At 41.5% G+C, this 5,988-nt stretch overlaps 1 pseudogene; it reads left to right on the forward strand.

Annotated features, from left to right (window-relative positions):
- LOC101621191 overlaps positions 1-1,437 on the forward strand; it is a 2,991-nt pseudogene extending 1,554 nt beyond the window's left edge.
- Positions 1,438-5,988: the final 4,551 nt, after the last annotated feature.

The following is a 5,988-nucleotide window of genomic DNA, read 5'->3' on the forward strand; positions in this document are numbered from 1 at the left end:
TAGCAGTTGCCGCAACCAGTGGTTAATGTGTGTGTGTGCGTGTGTAAGTGGTTTTGCTACCATCCGTCCCCCTATTGAACGTCAGGTCCTGGAAGTTACACTGTTTTCAGCATCACTGCCCCTAGAACCACAGTGCCTGCACATCATAGGAACTAGTTTTACTGAGTCAATTGATGAATGAATTATATAAGTACTGAGACTTGCAATCATAGCACATTTATTTACATCTATTTACATTTGTTTACAGGTGTAGCGGACGGCTTTGCTTGCTCCTAACTTTAATCATAACTTCCTACCAGGCACATCATGTAAAATCTTTTTCTAGAAGTTTAATAACAAGTATGTAGCCATCCTGTAGCCTCTGCTCCCAGAGTGAGCAGAGATTGCTGGGATCTGCAAGGCAGAGATCTGGTGATGGATTAAAGTTCTCAAGAAAACATCTTCAAACATGTGGAATAGAGAATGATAATACCCTAGGAATCATTCAACTACATACAGTTTTGCATGAAAAATGGATTTGTTAAGCATTCTTGGAATATTCTCCATTCTTAAATAGCTATGAATAATTGCAATATTTATAAAGCACTATATATTAGCAGGCTAGGCAGCCACATAATAGTCAAATTGATTCATTAACCCTTTTCAGAACTCTGATCATATAGGTTAAGAGCCAGGAAACAGAATGAGTATATCCAGAGTAGCAGTAAAAGAACTTCATAAGGTACTTTTTAAACAAAATACCAAATTTTTTCTTGGGATGATTTAGTTTGATGAGGTAAAGACAGTATGAAAAAGAAATGAACAGTCTCTCTACTCCTCAGAATTCGACAGATACCATCCCTGAGACGCCATCATGAACTTTGAAGTGAACAGGTTTGATCAGACCGGGAGCCTGGCAAAGTGGGCATTGTCACCATCAATGACCCTTTTGTTAACCTCAACTACACAGTTCTCATGGTCCAGAATTATTCCATCCATGGCAAGTTCAATGGCACCATCAAGGCTGAGAACAGGAAGCTTGCCATTGATGGACCATCCATCTCCATCTTCCAGAAGATCTTCCTAACACTAAATGGGGTGAGGCTGGTACCGGACATGCTGCAGACCCAGTGATGTCTTTACCACCTTGGAGAAGGCTGGGGTCACTTGAAGGGTGGGGCCAAAGGCGTCACCATCTCTACTAGCCCTTCTGCTGAGGCCCCCATGTTTGTGATGGGCTTGAACCATGAAAATTACAACTCCCTCAGGGTTGCCAGTAATGCTTCCTGTGCCACCAAGTGCTTGGGCACCGAGGAGGGATGCATGACCACATTCCATGTCACCACTACCATCCAGAAGACCTTCTGGGAATCTGTGGCATGGTGGTTGAGGGGCTGCCCAGAACATCATCCCAACTTCTGGTGCTGCCAAGGTCTAGGCATGGTACCCCGAAGCTGAAAGGGGAACTGACCAACATGGCCTTCTATGCCCCCACCCCTTTCATGTCAGTGGGCCTGGCCTACTTCCTGCAGAAAGTTGCCAAATAGGATGACACCAAGAACGTGTGAAGCAACTGGGAAAGAGCCTCTTCAAGGGCATCTTGGGCTAACTGAAGATCAGGTTATCTTGTGATCTCAACAGGGACACCCTCTTCTCCGCCTTAAATGCTGGACTGGCACTTCCTTCAGTGGCCACTCTGTTGAATTCATTTCCTAGTAGGATAAGGAATCTGGCTACCACAACAGAGTGGTGGACCCGATGGTCATTGCAGCCTCCAGGAAGAAAGAGCTTCTGGACTACCAGTCCCAGTGAAAGCACCAGAGGAAGAGAGAGGCCCTCACTGCTCCACCAAGAATCTCCTGATTTCATCACTGTTCCATCCAGACTCCTGGAGGTGAGAGTTATGGAGAGCCCCACCTTATCAAATACCATCAGGAAAGAACACTGCACCAAAGTCCACAAAAGAAAGCTAAAAACAAATGAGAAGGGCCCTCCATGGGGGTGCAGCACTGAGAAGCTAAAGCCACTCCAGCGTGAGTTGGACCCCGCCCCGGAGGTGACCACATGTAGCGGCAGACCTCTCCTAACCCGCCCGCTGCTCCCCTCAGCAGTGTACTTCCTCGATCTGCCTGTTCTGCTCCCCACTCTGTCTCTGGTGAAGCCTCTCACCTCCCCTGCACCTCTGGCCTGTGCATAAGTAGATACATATTTAAAAAAAAAAAAAAAAGAAAGACATGAAAAAACAGATATGAACATTATATAAGTTGGAAAACTGTTTTAGCCCTTTTGGAATCTTCCATATATTTCCATAGTGTAACCTTGACCTTCTCTGGATAACCTTTTCCAGTTGCTCCATTTTCTTCTGCTGCTTTTGCCCAAATTTTCCTCCAGAATTTTGGATCATGAGAGAGCAAGATAACAATACTAGACAATCTATTGTCTTTATACTATATTTATACTTTATTTTAGACATTGCCTTCAGTAATAAAATGCTTACTATGCACTATAACATCTGAAAACAAGACACATCAGACACAGATGAACAAACTCTATGTACAGACATGGATGGGGGGATCCTTGTTCAACATGAGATGCCAGAGAAATAAAAAACCTGTATTTGTTCTTACAATTCAACTGGGCCAGGGTTGGGGAGGGGAGATACTGGTGATCACCCAGGAATGCTAGACTGCCAAAGCAACACATGAGAATAGTCTTCGTTGTATATACAGATTGATTTCTAAGCTCAAGAATGTATAGGGCAATGAAACTAAATATGACAATTGCTGGTGCAAGGAGGGTGACCAACCAAAGCTGAGAAAACTAGCCCAAGCCATCAGAAAAAGCTAGAGCGAGAATACAGGATGGTCAGGAGGGGCAGAGAGCATGGCCACAGAGAGATAAAGCAGAAGGTCCAAAATTAGGACATCTGACACCAGGCTGTTCCTGACACAACTGACTGCAAAGAAAGGAAGAAAAAAAAAATTGCTAGGAGGATCAGAGAAGTAAGACTAGAACATTGACATGTGGAGGGTCTAAGGTCCAAGGGTTTAAGTAAGGTCTAATGGCAACAACAAATCAGTCCACAGAGTAATGGAAACTCCTGTCAGGGAAGACAAAGGTGGAATCAATAAAAGTCCTCTATTCTGTCTTTTATTGCCTTTTGACTAAAAAAAAAAAGCTTTAGAAGTAGCCACTGATTTAGGACCACAGTGAATCAATTTTTTAAAATGTGGATTTTACCAGCATCTGCAGAGTACAGACTGCAGCCTAGAGAAGTGGGATGCAGTCTGGTAAAATAAATATGTACCAGTAAATTATTTGTGTTTATTTTCAAGAGCAAATGCATATTTTATGCCTGCTTTCAAGGGATTCAGATTATCCTCATGTGATATATAGTAGGGTTGTACTAGATTTACCCAAGCGATTTCTAACCATAAGAAGTCAAGTGAAAAGTTGTTTCCGTAAAATAACTCAGAGAGGTGTGTGGAACGAGGGTCTGAACCTGTAAGTACCTTCAAAACAAATAAAATAAGCCATGATGATCTAATGCAAAGCACAAATGCACAAGCACAGGCTTCCTGCACTTTAGACACGCTATTCCAAGCCGGAAAGCGAGCGTTTCCAAAGTCAGGGTGGGTAGTTCCAGTTGGAAAAGCCTCCATTCTGAAGAGGGAAAGAGAGGGAGAGCGGTGCTAACATGACTTCGCAAAGACCGTAAAGTAATTGGGCCAGGCAGGGTGAAGTGAGAACAATTGATATTTAAGTTCCCCTTGCCCAGATGTGACATCAGATTTCTCTCTTGTCACGGTGGATAAGAAAAATGAGTTGCCAGCAAAGCACAGTGAGCGCTAATGTTTGAATGGAGAGGTCTAGATTTCACCCTGAAGGAGAGTATAGTGTCCAGACAAACAGGTATTTTTTCCCCCCATAGAATTATCAACCCCGGGGGCCCTCCCTGGTAGAGCAATGGGTTAGGATGCAGCACTGCAAGCTAGCTGCAGCCTTTTCAGTGCAAGCTCGATCCCCGCCCTAGAGATGATCCACATGATGCAGCAGACCTCTCCTGTCTGCCAGCCCACTGCTCCCTTCAGCAATGTACTTGGTTCATCAGCCTGTTCTGCCCCCCCACTCTGTCTCTGGTGAATCCTCTCACTGCCCCTGCACCTCTGGCCTGTACCTCACTTCTGTAGGCATAAATAAATAAATCTTAGAAAAAAAAGAATTATCAACCTAGACCTTGCTTATCCCCGAGGCAAAAAAAAAATTTTATTTTCCAGAAGGTTGGTAGATACTATTTCAATCATTAGTGTGTGCGTGAGAGCTACACTTAGGTATTCTGAGGTACTTGGAGTAGTCTCCATGCAGAACCAATAAATATTTAATTACAATAGCTGACGATGAATGTTCACTATGACAGGTAGAGTCTGGTTATTCTAGCCAATTCAACTATGAATTGAGGGTGCTACAATGATGTAATGGTCTGCATTTTACAAAATAAAACTCTAAAGCAAATTTGCCCAGATTAACTACTTATCAAAAGATAAGAGCAGAGCTGCAGTTTGAACACAGGCAATTTTATTCTTTTCTTAACTACTGTGTAGTTGAGTCAACTACGGCTTACACTAGTGGAGATGTTACTTTCTCAGTGCAGCAACAAAACTGCCTGCATTTTGGCAAGAAGAGTCTCAAAAAGTACTGACTAAATCATTCAGTAGAGATTTGTTACTCATTACAAGTGTCAAGAAGACTCAGTAAGCCCAGTTGTTAAACTGTTTGTCTCCTGAATGAAGTAATTGTGCACAAACCCCAATGTTTGTATTTTAATTATCTGATGATGTTTGAGGGCTGGAAAACATGAGCTGGTTGTGAGAGGAGGCTCACCTTCCTTCACCTGTCCCCTTTGATTCAATCCGATGAAAAAGCTGTAACAGAAGATAGGGTAGCTGCACATGAGTGAGGAAATCAACTGGTGTACAAAAATAAACTATGCAAGAAAAAAATAAATAAATAAAATGACAATTCTATCTCCCTCTAGACCAAAAAAAAAAAAAGAAAAAAGAAAAAGGTAAGGCAAATTAAAACTCTATAACTCTACTTTAATAATTGAATCTTTGCCAACGTCAAAAGTTGGGGAAAATAATTACATAGTTTTAGGAAGAATCCTACTTTGATTTTTTTTATAACAATTATGTAGAGGAGCTCTTACATGCACCAAAATAGATGAATCTTCAACATGTTCATAGATGCCTGATCCTGGTAGGTTCCTAAACTCAGGTACCTTCAAGCATCTGTTCATGGAATCAAGTGACTGCTTTTTCCTAAACTACCCATTTATTGATATTTTCACAACAAGCCACTCTTAAGTGAAATTATCTGAGTTGACTAACTGCTCTGTAAAATGAGTTCCTGCTGAAACATGAAATTGAATATCAGGAGTAGTAAATTTAAGAAAAAAGGGAATCCATATTAACTTGAACAAATCAGCCAATTTTTCAGAGCTTTCATAAAGGCACTTTGAACAACCAAAAGGAATCTCTACTGCCCACCAAGACTTCATCCAGTCAGAGGGAATAAGGTTTATAATAGGAAAAAAGTTCTTTGGGAAATAAATTCTTATTATTCTCCATCTGGGGAAAGAAGCCCATTTCTATGTTTAGAATTCAGTGAAAAAGCAGACGTGTGCAAAGCTTGTCAATCTATCAAAATGCCAAAATCCATCATTTTAGACATGCAAAGCTGCACACATCACTTTGAGCTTCTTGGTTTTACGCTGCCCAGCAAAGTCTGATTGATCTTAGTCCAAGAAGTAACAATGATGTAAATGTAAATATTCCTATAAATCAGCAGTAAATGGAATTATGTTTTCCCCCTGCAATCAGGGCTCATTCTTTCTACCAAGACTCTATGAAAAACTTAGAACAGAACTGCAATTCATACTTAGATTTCCCCTCTCCAAACTTAATTTAAAATAATGATGTGTACCCTGTTTTAAAAAGCTAATGGACAGGG

Source organism: Condylura cristata, unplaced genomic scaffold (assembly GCF_000260355.1).
Source record: "Condylura cristata isolate star-nosed mole 26May11 unplaced genomic scaffold, ConCri1.0 scaffold00020, whole genome shotgun sequence".
NCBI classification, from domain to species: Eukaryota; Metazoa; Chordata; class Mammalia; order Eulipotyphla; family Talpidae; genus Condylura; species Condylura cristata.